The sequence below is a fragment of the Protopterus annectens genome, chromosome 3.part1 (assembly GCF_019279795.1).
Source record: "Protopterus annectens isolate FY-2018-M chromosome 3.part1, PAN1.0, whole genome shotgun sequence".
Classification (NCBI taxonomy): Eukaryota; Metazoa; Chordata; order Ceratodontiformes; family Protopteridae; genus Protopterus; species Protopterus annectens.
In genome coordinates, this window is record NC_056732.1 from 59,954,519 (window position 1) to 59,971,504 (window position 16,986).

Genomic DNA, 16,986 nt, shown 5'->3' on the forward strand with positions numbered 1-16,986 from the left:
AGAGGATCACAAGCTGTAATTATATTTCCAAGCAAATACTTGTCTTATACAGGTCCCGTGCCATTCTAAATGCTTGGTCTTTTTATCTCTTTGTTCACAAATTTTACTTGTATGCATTAATGCATAACACTGAGTAAAATACAATGTTGATCTACATTTTTAAAGATGGTTATTTACAGCAGTTCTAACCTTTATTGGTGTGCTTGTTTGCAACAAATTAGTAGTATGCTGAGATCTTACAACACATTTTAGGTGTTGTATATTTAATTATTTCCATACTGAACAGTCTCTAACATACTTAACATATTAGTTGACAAATCTAACCTTAATCACCCTCTGGCATACTAAATGCAGTCATATCATGCACCGTAGCAAATGACATGTAAATGCAGAGTAATGGAGTAAAAATGAGACTCTGGTGTTTTCCTACTTACCTGTTAAAAAACAGAAGAATTTAAGAAATGGGTAGTGGAAATGATTCAAGCGTTATTAGGGAAGATAGAGATTTCTTCAGAAGGGATAGCAAATGAGTGGGATAAAATGAAAACTAAGTTTAAAAACATAGATTCATAGGTTCATACTAGGCTATCTGCCCTAGGGCATTTGTAAGCCTAGCCAGAGTGTGTTTGGCTTTCGCCACCCACTTAAATGAATTTTACTATGCACTTTTTCGAGGTTTAGTTTACTGTGCCTCTGTCTAACAGTGACACAGAAGTGATACCCGGGGTAAACCTATGATCTCCCACATGGTAGGAATAAGAGTGAAATAGATATGGGAAAGAAGTAATAGGAATTATTTAGACAGCCTGACAGATGATAGTTTTGTAGAATATGGAGAATCTTACAAAACAAGAGGAGGCACATCTGCAAAGTACTAAAGCAAGTATTTTGTAATATGCATGAGTTTAGAAAGGTGGCTGTTAAGCAACTTTTTTGATAACTACTCCAGAGCACAAAAAATTAGTACAAGGACTTAAGCAAAAGAAAGTAAAATGGGGTGTCTGCAAACTTAGGTAAAGTATAACAAGAAAAATAACTGGAAATCCTGTAGAGAGATTATAGGCATTTCATGAAAATCTGTATAAAGCAGAGGAATGTGGAAAACAAGAAAAGGCACAAATAAAAATATTTATGGAAGGTTACAGAAAGATGAGGCTCAACACTTGCGACTGTCATGATGTCTGCACACTGATCAACAGCTTAACTTCAGCTCTCTTAGTGTGAAAGCAGAAACTGCAACCAGAGATATTATCAACCTGAGTAAAATTCAGTTACTGGCTAGTAAGTACAGTGTCTAGACGCCTGCAAAGAAGAAATTAAAAGAGCCTGAAAGAAAATCAACTAGAAAAGGTAAAGAGAAGCACTGACTGACGAGAGTCCTGCAGCTGTTTATCAAAAAGCAGTTCAAGTTCCAGGTTTGGTGCAAGACATGGCTTCCAGTAATCTAGAGCAAAGTAAGTCAAATGTGCTCAGAGCTGACTAAAATAAATGAAACACTGAAGGAGTATATCAAGTCAAATAACAAAAGGCTGGAGAAAAATGAAAGAAGCTTCAGATAGATAAAACTGCAAAAATCAGAGTTGTTGAAATGAAGAAAAAGCTGTCTGGATATGAGACTGCTCAAGAAGAGATGTTTCAAAAAATGGTAGAATTAGAGGACAGAGCACATGGGAAAAACCTTAGATTTTCTGCTGTACCAGAGAAACTAGAAGGAACAGACTGTATTAGTTTTATGAAGGCACAAGTAAGCACCTGGACTGGTATCCTGTGGCATCAGTGGTTAATTGAAAGGGCACAAACTGTGTTTGCTCCAAATCCAGGTATGAAAAAGCAGCCAAACCTTTGTTAGTAAAGATGCAAACCTGCCAGGAGAAAGAGTTGATCCTGACAAAACTGTGACAAAAGGGCAAAGTATTAAAAGTTGGAGACAGGAGCGTGTTTGTGAAAAATGATTATTCATTGTACATCAGGCAGAAGAGAAACAAATTTACTCCAGTAATCAAGGAATGTCAAGAGGCGGGTGTGAGATTCAAGCTGCTGTATCCAGTTGGTATTTTCTCCTTGAGGATCAAAGGCATTTTGATGCAGATCAAGCTAAGAAGAATGTGCAAATGTTTGTCCAACAAAAAAAATGAGTCCTCAAGCAGAAAATGAGCACTCAAGCAGAAGAGACGTCTGCTTCTCATTCTTCTGATAATAAAGCTCAGAGAAAGACATTGCCAGTGAAATCTTTTCCACTGTTCAAAAAGAAAATGCTTGAAAGACAGAGAAAAACACAGGAGATGACCAGAAAAGTCAAGACCATCTTGAAACTGAACAGGAATCTTAAGTTGGGAGATGGAGAAGAACAGGCAGAAGACCAGCATTATGGGAATTACTGAATCAATGTGAGACTACAAAGCATCAACCGCATTTGTGAAATATGGTTGTATAAGTGGAAAGAATGGACCTTTGACTTTGTTAAACTTGTGAGGGACTGAAACACATGTGTCTCACTTTGTCATTAATGTTTCAAAGGACTCTGAGGGGAGAGGAAGAAGGAAAAAGGCAAATGTAGGTAAGTTTATTTTCTTTACAGTATTTTTATGCAACTTTCCACGGTATAAGTTGCATATGTTATAGTAAATTATTTTTAGTTGTTGTATGTGACAACATTTTTAAAGTAAACAGATGCCTTTTTTCTCTTCCTCTTTCCTCTCTCTTTTTCTTCTTTTTTGAAATTAAGAAATGTAGGCATTACAGTACAAAAAAATGAAGAAATGATGGACAAAAGCATGTTTAAGTTAATATGCTGTAATCTTGGGTTGCCGAGGTGGGAGATGGGGTGTAAAAGTGCACAAATCATAATGTATGTAGTGCTGACTCTTATTTTTGTATTGTTAAATGTCTGGATTAAGACCCTTGGCTTAATCTAATAACAAATTTTAAATAGAAACAAGAAAATATGACAGCACTAACTATAATGAAACGTTTTCCTTTAGCAATATAAATGTTTCAGCTTGTCTTTCAAACTGCAACACATAAATACATTTTTTCTTTTTTCTCTTACTTTTCCAAGGAGGCAAGCTGATAATAGGGCAATAAAAAAAGGAATGGCTAAAATGATTTCTGAAAGTATGGAAGTATTTTTCTCATCTGGGGAAGGGGAATAAAGATAAGACGGACACCAATTGGTGCACGTAAAAGCGCAGGCAGTAACATGCATCTCAGTATGGTTAACTTCAGTTTCAGTTTAACAAGGGCCTGCATTAGCTGTCTGTGGCACAAAGGTTCCTATTACAAGGGCTAAACTTCTTTATTTGAAGATGTACATAGTTATGTGTGTTTATATTAAATTAATATGTTATGGGAGTATTCTGAGAGTGTGTTTTTTTGTTTCAGGGTTTTTATTAAAACACAAAGTCTTGTAAAATGTGACATAGGTTCCAGTGTTGACGATAAGTAAAAGATTTCATAAAGGAGTAACCTGCCAAACATTGGGTGCATGTATCACAAAAGTTGGAATTATGTATTTTAAAAAGCAACCATATGTAATAGGTGGGAGTAATGACTTCTTACTATAATGCTGACACTTTCCATATTATCTTGGAATGTCAGTGATCTCACATGTGTAGACAAAAAGGAGAAAATAATTATGTTAAGATTTGCAGACTGCAAATAACAGTACTACAGGGGACACATTTGGAAAGCTCTGACCATATGAATTGGTAAAGAAAGGATTTCAGGGTGGATATTCTGCTGAATATCAAGGACAAAGGAAAAGAGGAGTGCTTATATTAATTGCCAGAGGATCTCCAGTAGTGATAGAAGTGGAAAAAGAGAATAATTGCAGATTTGTAGTAGTAAGGGGCTACTGGCAAGAGATTACATTGATATATATTTATATTCCACCCAAAACCGCTGTTTTGGAGATAAAAAAAAATCTTGGAGAAATAATTAGCTTTCAGCAGGGAATATTACTTACAAGTGAGCACTGGAATTAGATTTGCAACAATGAGGATGTATCTGGAAGCCATGAAGTGAAAATATAACAAAAGAAGCTTGATTTCTGAAGATGAAAATATTTGCTGTGAAAGACATGAAACTGTGATACAATTTACATATTCTCCAAGGTGCAGTAACTGACCTAGACTTTATAGAAATTAAATTTTACAGGAACATGCCCATTTAATTGAGAACTTTGATACAAATCCAATAACTATTTCAGATCATGTGTCAATTATTATGAAGATAAAAAGGTAGTGGAGATAAGACACAGAGATGTCCCCATCTGTCTGTCAAAAAGGGAGGAATTTAAAGAATGGGTAGTGGAAATTATTCAGAAGTTAAAAGGGAAAATAGAGAGTACTCCAGAAGTTATAGCTACTGAGGGGGATAAAATTAAAGTGAAGTTTAAAAATAGGGTAGAAATAAAAGGAAAAGAGATCTGGTTAAGAAGTATTAAGAATTATGTAGAGGGGCTGACAAAGGTTAAAATATTACAAAATAAGGGGAATCTCTCAGGGGACTTCCAAGATGGTTGCACATTGAGTAACACATTAATTCTAGCTCTCCTATTGTGAAAACAGAAACTGAGCAGAGAAGGCCAGTAGATTCATGTTTATGGGTAGATTTCAGTAACTGGCTAGCAAATGTACTGACTGGATGCCAGGAAAAAAGAAATACAGAGGACCTGGAAAAAATCAGCTACAAAAAGTGAGGAAGAAACACTGACTGGGTAAAGTTTTGCAACTGTTCAGCGAAAGCAATGCAATCTCTAGACATGAATTCCAGTAACCTACAGGAAAATATAAAACTCAAGAGATCAAAATGGAGAAAAGGCTGGCTGAATATGAAGATAATAGAAGTTAGAGAACAGAGCACATAGGAAAAACTTGAGGTTTTCAGCTATACCAGATTGGATTCATTTTATGAAAGCACAAATAAGCAACTGGAATGGTATTCCACAGCAGGAGGAGTTATTTGAAAGGGCACATTGTATGTATGCACCAAATCTGGCTATGAGAAAGCAACCTAGACCTTTAATAGTAAAGATGCAATCATACCAGCAGAAGGAGCTGATTCTGACAAAACTGTGGCAAAGTGGGAGACAGTAGAGTGTTTGTGGAAAATAATTATTCAATGTACACCAGACAGAAGAGAAGTAAATGTGTTCCACTAATCAGGGAATGTCGAGAAGCAGGCATAAGATTCAAGCTGCTGTATCCAACTATTTTCAGAATATTCTTTCCTGGAGGGTCAAAATTATTTTTTGATGCAGAACATGTTAAGGAGGAAATACAAATGTTTGTCCAACAGAAAAGTGACATGAAACAGAAGGACATTCTACTTCTTGTTCTTCTGGTAATAAAGCCCATAGAGAGACTGTGCCAGTGAAACCTTTTCCGTTCTTTAAAAGGAGAATGCTTGAGAGACAGAAGAAAGCTCAAGAGTTGACTAGAAGAAGCAGGAGCATGTTGGAAATGAAGCAGAGACTGAATTTGGGAGATGAAGATCAACAGGAAGATAACTGGCAACACGAAAATTTATAAATGTGGGATTACAAAGCATTAATTATATTTGTAAAATGTGACAGAACAAGAAAACTTGTAAATATCGGACTTTTTTGACTTTGTTAAACTTGTAGGGGACTCCAAAACATATGCCCTACTTCATGTCATTAATGTTTGGAAGAAGATTTAGGAGGGGGAAGAGAAAGGAAAGAGTTAATTAAATGTAAAGCAAAATTTTGTTCTTAACAGTAGTATTTTTGTAATACATGACATAACCTGCATGCTATAAAGTAAAGCTTTTTCAGTTATTTTCAAGTGCAATAGGGATACTAAAGTAAACAGGTGCTCCTGTTTTTTCCTTCTTTCTTTCTCCTTGTTCAGCTTTAAGAAATGTAGGCAGTGCAATGACTGGATTAAGGCCATTGGCTTTATCTAGTAACAAGTTTTAAGGGGAAGCAATTAAATAAAAAAGAACACTGAATATAATAAAAAAAAAATTCCTCTCACAAATTAGTGCTTGTAGAGGTGACTGTATATCCAGTTCTCATGTCTCCATGGAGACAATGTGATAAGGAGCAATAAAAACAGAATACTTGTTTCTTTCAATGGCTAGGAGATTATGTTTTCTGAAAGCATTCAAGGATTTCCCAATCTTTTCCCATTTTTTAAAGGAGATGAGGATAACGTATATAAACCAGGTGTTTAATTTGTACATGCTTTTATATTATTGGAGTCTGACATCTAGAGGCAAAAGAATGAGAAACCGCAAAAGTGGAGTTTCTGGACTGTGTGTTGATCATCAAGGACAAAGAAGGCCATAACATCCCTGTATTCTTCCCTTATAAGGCCCATTATTGAATACAGTGCCCCATTCTGCATGTACCTTGCAAAGCACATGCAGCAGCTGGAGAGACCACAGAGGTTCCTCACCAGGAGAATCAGGGCCTCAAAAATCTACCATACACAGGCTAAAAGCCATATGCCTCTACTCCGTTTCATACAGACTCCTCAGAGGTGACCTCTATCTGGCATATACAAGACTATCTCGAACCCCGCCTTAATGGGACTGCTGCATATCCACAAGTCAAGCTCCACTAGAGTAACCCGCACACATGGCCTCAACCTGGTCTGTGACATTAATAGGACTTGCTGGCAAGACAGATTTGTGTCCCAGCGACTCCCCCCATCTATGGAATAAACTACCTCTCCACGTCAAACAGAGTACCTGTTTACCCCTTTTTAAGCTCAGTCTGGATAACTGGATGGGAAATAGAAAATACATCCTTGGGATTCCACCCTCCCTGCTGGACAGGGGCATTGGGTGCTAATTTGTCTATGCATGAGCTAAACTCTTGGCTAGGCTTATAAGGGCCTCAGGGCCAATAGTTTAGTACCTTCTTATGATCCTATGGTTACTCACTCTATATGTGACATTAATAGAACCTGCTAGAGTGACGGATTTATCTCCCAGAGGTTACCACATTTGTGGAGCAGACTCCCAAATCATGTAAAGCAGAGCACTTCTTTGACCCTCTTCGAGCACAGTCTGGATGATTGGATGGGTAACCATAAATTCACCCCTGGAGTTCTACCTGTGTGTCTCTTGTAGGTGCTGATCATGGAAACAAGGGCAGAACTTGGCTAGGCTTGTAAGGGCCGTAGGTTCATTAGCCTAGTAACTTCCTATAATCATGTGACTCACGGAATGCCAACATTTGCTGAGGAAATATCCTTGAACTTCTGGGGCAATGAAAATATATTTGTGTTGAATCATTTAACTGTTAAGAGTGGCAGAGTTGGATAAAATGAACTCAGAGTTAATGGAGTTTGAGAACAGTTCTGAGGACAGTAGACATGAAGCCTACCCTCTCAGAACAGTCATGCCAAATCCCCAAAGTCTCTGGGAATGTCACTGAGATTGACACCTACAGAGGCACATTTGCTTGATTCAAAATGCCAGACTATGAGGAAGAACTTACAATCCTGAGGGGAAAAAAAGGGAAAATCTGTGTCCCCATGCAAGGGTGAGATGATTTAAGATGGGAAAAGTAGTGTTTGCAAGAGTGAAGCTAGCCCTGGGATACCAGCAAACTTACTGTGATAAAAAGAGCCAGGTGGATCTTTGTTCCAGCACTGGACAGCTGACAGTCTGGAGACCTCTTTTGGTTTGTTTCTCTATTCATGTAACTGCGTAAGAAATTTTGTCCGGATTGTAATATCTGGGGAATGTTTGTAAAATAAAGACATCCTGTTGTCTTTGTTGTGATCATGATTCCTCATTTGAGGCATTGAGCTCACCCAATCAGTCTATCCATGGATGTTTTTTTGCCATCAGGAAGGGGTCTGCTTTCAGCTCAATTACCATACCAGACTGAAACGTTATTTGCTTTCAGGTGTGAAGACTTTTAGATCACCCCTGGAAATAAAATGACTACAGGAAGCAGTGCAGGGTCATTCTTCATGGAAAGTTGCACCTGGTGATTCCAGTGGTAGTTCAGGTGGGGCAGATGCTAGTGATGATGGCCTGAAAACGTTTAGAGACATTGAGCTTGCTCAGAAAATGAAACTTTGTGAGATTATCCTGCGGTATCTGGAGACTAATAACTGAATTTTAATTAACATATCTTAGCAGTCTGTGTCTCTCATGGATTACACAAACAGTAGTTTATTCCTTTCTTTAGATGCATAGTTTTAAGATAACACTACCTAAGTGTGCTTCTTGTTTTCCTGTTTTATTCACTTTGCAGGTTTATCTTGGAATTTGGTAGACTTTTAAATTAATAAGGTTTCTTGTTGCTTTTGATGGGGAGGGGTGTTCCTTCTGTAGGACGTTTTAGATTAATATCGCTGTGGTTATTTATTTATTTTTACATCTTTATTAAATCATCACATTTTAAGCAGCAACATAGGTTTATATACATTAGTCGAAAACAAGCCACAATATTGTTTTTGTTGTTATGGTCGTGTAATATACATATGTATTCTTTTTACCAATTTTTATTCACTCCAACATTACATAAATTGCTTAACTCATGCCTTGCCTTAAACTTCTCTCCTAAATATTATTCTGTATGTATGGTATGTGTTGTTCTCATAAATCCCTCTTATTTCTATTAAATTTGCTGCATCCCTTTTCTAAAGATGCTACTTTAAATTATTTTATCTCCTTTAGAATGTTCAGAGCTACGTTTATGTTGAGAATTTATTTGAATTTCTTTTTTCTAGCAATTGCATTTTGGGTACCAGTAAAATTAAACTTAGTAAGGTCTTACTATGTTTAGGCAATGTTTATGATGTATTCCATCTCAAAAGAATCATTTCTGTGGTTACATCCATCTGTTCACCCAGCATTTCTGTCAAAATACTCTGTAGTGATTTTTTTAAATCTAACTTACTAAATTCCACAAATTACCTCTCTCATCCTCATCACACCTCCAACATTTGCTATCTGTCTGATGAGGGGTGTTCTTGGGGTCTAAAATAGATATGCAAAACTCTTAAACCTTCTAGAGTTTGTTGCATACTTGGGGCCATTCAAAATTTATTCCCCTTGCTCCTTAGTAAATTCCCTTTCAATTTTCTTTTCACAATCTTGTCTAACCTCCTCTGATTCTTTACCTACCATGCAGTATTTTATACCCCAACTGGTTATCTTAACAACAGCTTCTATTCTCGACTCATCTAAAACTCTCCCAAAGATGGTCTTTCATTTAGAATTCCCTTATCCCTTTCTCTTTCCCTGTACACTGGTATCAGTCTCTGATAGGACAGACCTTCTCTAACCTGCAGTCCAAACTTCTACTTGGCTGCATTCTATTCTGTCAACTTTTCCTAAGTTATTAGCTCCTAGTGCCTTAGTTCCATTGCTAATTTCTTCCAGTAAATTCTATCCCCCCTTGACTATTTTCTAGACCCTTTCTTGCAGACATCCCTGTTTTTATGCACCTTTATTGAGTTATCAGTTGTGACAGTAACAAGCTTCCATTTATATAATTGCAAACATTATATGGCACATATATTCATCTGTACAATATATTCAACCCGACATTACATAAATTAGTCAATTTCTGCCTTCCCTTAGTTAAACCTCATTCCTCCTCCAAAAACATTTTCTGCATATATTGTTTCCACAATTTCTATTTTTTTGCTATGTAATTTGCTCCCCTTTTCTTAAGATCTCACTTCCAGTTCTTTTATCTCTCTTACACTGTTCACTACTTCAAATATGGTTGGTTTAGACTTTGGTTTTCATTTTCTAATAACTGCTGTTTTGGCAGCCACCAGAATTAAACTTAACAAGGCCTTACTATGTCTGGGCAATTCAGATCCTGTATCCCAGCTAAAAAAAAAAAAAATCAGTTCCCTAGTTACACCCAGTTGCTCACCCAGTAGTTTTGACACAGTACTCTGTAGGGAATTGTTAAAATCTGCCAACTTATTACACACCCAAAACGTGATTAAGTGCTATAGTTATCGTGCGGTATTTTATATGCCCTTGGGGGGTCATTGTCGTTTTGAAAAGTGAAATCTGTTCTAGATTCAATTAAAATCCCAACCGATGTAGGGCTTTCATTTAGGATTCCCCTATTTCTTTCTCTTTGCCTGTACTCTGATATCAATCCCTGAATGGGAAGGCAGTCTCTAGCCTGCAGTCCAAATGCCGTCTTGGCCCTTTCCCATTCTATTACCTTCCCATCTTTAATTATTTGTTCCCAAAACCCTGGTTCCTTTGCTAGCTGCCTCTCGTAAATTCCAGCCCCCTCTTGCTTATTCTGTGTACTCCTAATTGCAGGCATATCTGTTGGCTTAATCTACTTTCTGTATTCCTGTGTTGGCTTAATTCTTAGAATACTTTCTGCTACACTATGAATATAATCTTTTTTTTAATTTCTCCAAATATTTTGGGTCTCTAATATGACAGCAATGGACCCCATTCCTAAGTCAAAGTACAATTAAAGTTCATGAAGTTAGTTTTGTTTCAGTTTTTGATGTCAGCCAAAAGTGCTCTTTGCAGCACCTGTAATGTGCCCAGTAATTACTCCTTCTGCAATTCATATGGTGTTACATGTATTGGTAACATATCTAAAGATTATTTTTTCTAAGACTCATTGCTCCTACTACTATTGGAACTGTCTGGATATCTTTCTTCCACATTGCTCTCATTTCTCCCTGCAGATCCTGATATTTTATGACTTTGCTTCTGTATGCAACACACTGTAGTCACTGGGTGTGGTGATTTCAATGATCAATGCTACTTTTGTCTTCTTTTCATGGACCACTGTATCTGGTTTTCTACCCTTTATCTTTTGAACTGTTGGTAATGGGTGATCCCATGTGATATAAACTTCATCATTTTCTGTGATGCTTTGTGTGGCTCATGTTTCCAGTGTTTTTCAGTCACTTCGGTACCATAATGTTTGCACAATCCCCAGTGCAACAGTCTTACCACATTATTATGCTTTTCAGTATACTGTCCTTCTGTCATTACTGTATCACAACCAAGCAACAAGGTGTGCGACTGTTTCCAATTTGGTTTTACAAAACCTACATGTCTCTGTTTCTCCCACAGTTCAATGGACTTTGTAAACCAATGTGTATACAACCCACTATCTTGGACTGCCAATATTAACCTGTCTTCTCTTGGTTTGAATTAGCCTCTCCTTAACCATTCCTGTTCAACATGAGGTTCTTCCAGAAGTTTCATATGCTTGCAACTATATTTATGCATTTTCCTCATTTTTTTTGCCTTCTCATCTGGTCCTTCACCTTATATTCTTTATTTTGTTTTTTGGCACATTCAGTTGCAGCCTGATTTTTATCTACTTCTGGTTTGATAACCATTTCTGCTTGAAGCCAATATGCTTCTGCTAGATTAAGCAGAGAAGTTATCCTAGATTTATTATCCTCATGTTTTAAAACTTTCACTATGTTTGGGTCATGTGAGGTCAGTAGGTAATCCCATGATTGCAGATCTATACATGTAATTAATTTCAATGAGGTTCATCCCTCCTTCGGAACGGAGAATATATAATCTTGGTATACAGTGATTTTATAAGTCATTTGGTGAACATGAAGTATCCTTCTTGTTTTCCTGTCTAATCTATCCAACAGGTTTTGAGGCCAGTCGGTCACTCGAAACTGTAAGGACAGGAAAAGCAAATTGGTGTATAGCTTGGATTTTGTTCCTAGATGTCAGCGCTGTTTTCAGGTTAAGTGAAGTCTTCTAAAGTATTCCTTACTAAGTTTTATTTGCATTTGTTCATGTTTTATTACTGATCCTTCATCAATTCCCAAATATTTATACACTCCCTCTTGCTCAAGTTCTTTTATATCACATTCTTGTCTCAAGCTGATGTTTTCCTGGTGCTGCAGTGTTCCTGCTTTAAAGGTTGCTTTTGCACATTTATCAAGACCAAATTACATTCTTATATCATATGAAAAAATATTTGACAACCTCCAGTTGTGCTTTCAGTTCCTCATCTGATGAACTATACAGTTTTAAATCATCGACAAAGAGAAGGTGAGAAGTCTTTACACTTTGTTGTTTTCCAGGAGCCAAATTATAGCCATGGTCAAAGCTAGCTGTTAAACAGCTTAAAGGGTTAAGAGCAAAGCAGAATTATCCAGAAATGTGGGATACTATCAGATGTGTTCTGTAGTCAATCCATGCCATATTTAGATTCTTCCCCTTTTTACAGTTCTCCACTATGACTTTAGCAACAGATGATCCTTTGCTCCATATGACTTTCTTTTATTGCCCTTTTGTTCTACTGCCATAATTTTCTCCTAATTGACTATAAACTCTGTCACCATCAGTTCCCTGTGTATACTTTATATGTAATCGGAAGGCAAGTTGTTGATCTTTAATTTTTAGGGTAGCTTATAGGTTCATTCTTAAGTAGGAGTATTGTTTTTCTTGTTGTTAGCCAGGTTGGTGTCTGTTCGGGCTGCTCATATAAATAGTTCTTACTCCTGGCTAAATCTTTGTGCAAAGATGTTAATATTTTTCGCTAAAAGTTAGGTACTGTGGCTGTGGTTTTCCAATTACAGGCTTTTCTTAACTTTGTTTCAATCTGTCTGGCTGTTACTTCATCCCATTTCATATTCTGTACCTTTAAACTTCTTATTCTTTCTTTTATTTCTTCTATCCATTTAGCATATTTGAGACAAGAATGAGATACTTCTCCAAACTGTATCTATTTCTTCTTTTTTTTGCGGTATTTCAATTCCTTTTACATTGTTTCCCATTTCTCTATAAAACCTTTTTGGGTCATCAATAAATTGCTTATTTTATACCTTTCCTTTATTCCTTTATATTTATCTTTGTATCTTCTAAGTTTTTCCGCCTGTGCTGAAATGTTTTGTTTATTTGCGATAGTGCATAATAGATCTTGGTCTGTTCTAATACTGCACATTGCTTTTATCACATCTATCTTTCTTAGTATTTTTGTTGATCTGTACCCTGTTTTATAGTCCTCTAACAGTGACGCTTCTTGTCTTAATTGCTTTATAGTTTTCTGTAGTCGATAGTTCCATGATTGTATTCAATTTCTCCCCATCCTTTCCCTTACTACCCCATGTTCTTGTGGTAGAACTTTATCAGTTATTAATTTAGCCGCACGGTAATATATCCTATTTAATTCTGTTATATAGCATTGATCTCTATGAACAGTCCTAATTACTTGTGTTCATTTGCTTTATCAGACTTCTGACTTTTTGGGTTTTATTGATCTTCTGCAGTCTGTTTCTTTCATTGATCTTAATATACTGTATCTATCTATGTCTATTGAATCGAGCAATTCTTGTCTTAGCTCATTTTCTTCCAAACCTAAGGCACATCCCTTATTTTCCATTTCCTGTTGGCATTCTATAGAAAGTTCTATAGGATCTTCCTGTGGCACATTCTCTTTAATTTAATCCTGTGCCATCTGTTGCTATGCCATATGGGAATTCACTGGCCTATCACTCCTCAACATTGACTGCATCAGAGTTTCCACAGATTCCTGTTCCTTCTCATGCTGTCTAGCTTCAAGTGAACATTTGTACTGGTTTCCTGTGGAAGGCTGCCAAATATCTTCATATGGCACCTGACCAATTGCTTCCTGTTCCACTGGTTTCTCCTTATTTTGGATATCCATTGCCCTATCCTGTTGTGGTGCTTCCTGAATTAGATTTTCTACACTGAATCCATCACTTTGCAGGTACACCATAACTTTCTATTTCTTTAACCACTCCATTACTAATCTCCTTTTTCTCTGTCTTTTTTTTTGTATTGTAAAGTTTTCCATGTCCAGATTCCTTTGCCTGTATTTCTCTTCAGTTATATTTTATTTATTAAAGTTGCATGTCTATATATGCCTGTTGTTATCCTCCTTAAGGATCTGCATCTAAAGTCCCACCCTCTCCTTATTGCTTGAATTTTCCTCCTCTCCTGCTGCACCATCTCCTTCTACTTGGAATTGTAGCTTTTGGCTTGTGTTATGTGTAAGAGGCTTAACTATGTAGCTCTAAAATACCCTTCAAAGCAGGCTCATAGGTCTTTACTAGGCTAACGACCACAAGGGCCTTTTTAAGCCTAGCCATGCATCCCAAATCTCTGAAAAGTCCTGATACCCTTGATAAGTCTAAGCATGGGCCTGGGAGATGAACCATTTACAGGTTATCTGTGTACATTACAGACATAGGTGCTAAACCAGGGATGAATTTCCAGTTTCCCATCCAGTTGTCCAAGTTGCACTTGAATTGGGTTAGGGAGGAACTCTACTTCACATGGATTGGGAGCCTGTTCCATAGTCTGGGTAGTCTCTGGGATACATACAGTGGATATAAAAAGTGTACACACCCCTGTACAATTCCATTGGAAAAACAAACAAATCTGTTAGGGGAATAAATATAAAAAATAAAAAATGTACAACAAGCTGGTTGCGTAAGTGTGCACACCCTTAAACTAATACTTTGTTGAAGCACCTTTTGATTTAATTACAGCATTTAGTCTTCTTGGGTAGGAGTCTTTGTTTTTCAATTGAATTGTCCAGGTTATAGGTCACATTAAAGGTGGGAAAAGTTTTGAAATGATTTATTGTGGTCTCGTTTTTTTATATCACAAAAACCTGGGATTTTAACATGGGTGTATACTGTACCTCTCTCTCCACATGTCCTATTTATATCACAGGCAAGGTTTAAGTCTTTAGAATAAGTTATTCTAGTGCTGTTTGTTTTGTGGATATGCAGGAGGTCCATCAGAGTGGGGTCTGACAATGCCCTGTATGCCAGGCATAGATCTCCCCTCAAAAGCCTGTAGGAGACAGAATACAGGGATAGTGCCTTGTGGCAGTCTGCATAGGACATATTAGTTATGCCCTGTGTTCTTTTAGTGAAGAATCTCTGTGGACTTTCCATTTGTTGGATATGCCTGGTTAGGTACATACCAAAGGGGGCATTGTACTCAGTGATAGGTCTGATGAATGCCGAATACAGTGGAACAATGACTTCCCTGGACTTGGATGCCATACCTTTGTTTATAAGTTGCGCAACATAGAATGATTTCCTCACCAGTGTAGGCATGTGATGATCAAAGGCTAGATTACTACCTGTGTGTCCCTAAGTCCCTGACTACAGGGTCAACTCTAAAGGGTGTGTTGTCAGTACGATATTTACCATGGCTCTGACACCAGTTGTTTGTCTGTGTCAACCCCTCCTGGAGAACATTTGTGTCAGTGTGAGATTCAATGACAGCTCCTAATTTACAATCATCTGCAAATTTAGTCAGCCAGAGACCACTGACACTGGCCTTGACTTCTGGTAAGTAAATACCAAAAGTAGCAGTCCAAGGACTGATCCCTGAGGGACTCCACTTGTGACTGGCATCTTTGTAGAGGTGAACTCTCCAATTCTAACTTCCTGGGTTCTGTGTGTAATTAGGTAATCCTAAACTACCTTGTTCTTTCTGAAAGATCAGCTTATCTCACTTGACTCTTGCCCTCTTCCCTTCCTAGATAAAATCTTTCGACTCTTTATAGATTACTAGCCACAACTTCTCCTCTGGTTGATAAAATATGCCTGACCTATTTATAAAAGGGACAAAAAACGTTTTTTACTCTTTGTATCTGATCTTGCTATCCATATCCATAGACAAGAGCTTCCAGTTTCTCATTTTTTTATCTTTTGTTTAGTCTTTTCCCACATATCCTTTGCTGCTAAAACAGAATAATTTTTAACCCATACTCCTAAATACTTCATTGTGTCATGTCCCCATAAATATGGGTATTGGTGAACTAATTCATGTGTGGGTACGTAGTTTACACCTATAACCTTCATTTTATCTTTATAAATTTTATATCCCGAAAAAAAAGATGTCCTTTTCTGGTTTTGTCCAATACAAAAATCATATAATCTGTAAATAAAGACAACTTTTTTGATTACTATATCAATTATATCCTTGAATTTCCGAGACCCTTATTCTCTTTGCCAGTGGTTCTAAATATAATGCAAATAACAAAGGGGAAAGAGGACACCCCTGCTTGGTTCCTCTGTTCGGACACAATTTATCAGAGAGGAACTCTCCCATTTTGATTTTTGCCTTTGATCCCTCATGTATCCTCCTAATCATCCTTATTATTGCATCAGGGAATGCATTTGCTTCCATTTCCCTAGTCAAAAACTCCCAGCTTACTCTATTGAATGCTTTCTCTGTATCAAGACCCACCAACAGTGGTATTTTCATACATCCCTCCCCGATCATCATTGTTCTAGTAATGTTGTGAAATGATTGCATCCCTTCCACAAAACTACATAGATCCATATCTATCAGTTATGGCAGAACCTTTGCCATTCTTTTTTGCCATTATAGACATAAACAGATTGTAATCATGGTTTAAAATTGAAGTGGGCCTATATGAAACTGTATCTGATGGGTTTTTACTGTTTTAGGCATTAAAGGCACACAACAGTTTTCCAGGATGTTGGTGCTCCTTCTTTTTAAAATACTGTTAATACAAAACGTTATCACTTTCTTCCCTCCTGGCTTCCAAACTTCCACCGGAATACCATCTACTCCCAGAGACTTTCTGGCAGATTGGTTTATACATCACTGTTTTCATCTCCTCTCCTCCTGTCTTGCCTGATAAGTGTTGAGCCTCATCTACCTCTAACCTTGGCATATTTAAGTCTTCCATAAATATTTCAGTTTGTCCTTGTTCTTGATTTTCACATTTCTCTCCTTTATACAAGTGTTCATAAAATTTCCAAAATATCTCAGGATCTCTGGTTATTTTTCTTGTTATAGGCTCCCTAAGCTTGACAACAACTCTTTCTACTTTCTGTTGCCTGAGTCATTGTACTAAAAGTTTTTGTGTTCTGAAGTTATCAAAAAACAATTGCTTAACAGTTATCTTTCTAAACTCATGCATATTATCAAGGTAGTCCCTTATTTCTGTTTAGCACTATGCAGTTAGTCCTCCTCTTTTTTCGTGACATCCCCTTATTCTGCACTAAT

At 37.1% G+C, this 16,986-nt stretch overlaps 1 protein-coding gene across 1 annotated transcript in view; it reads left to right on the top strand.

Moving 5' to 3' along the window:
- The window catches only part of LOC122797632 (integrator complex subunit 8-like), a 1,436,218-nt gene that overhangs the window by 503,919 nt on the left and 915,313 nt on the right, over positions 1-16,986 (top strand). The window lies entirely within an intron of this gene.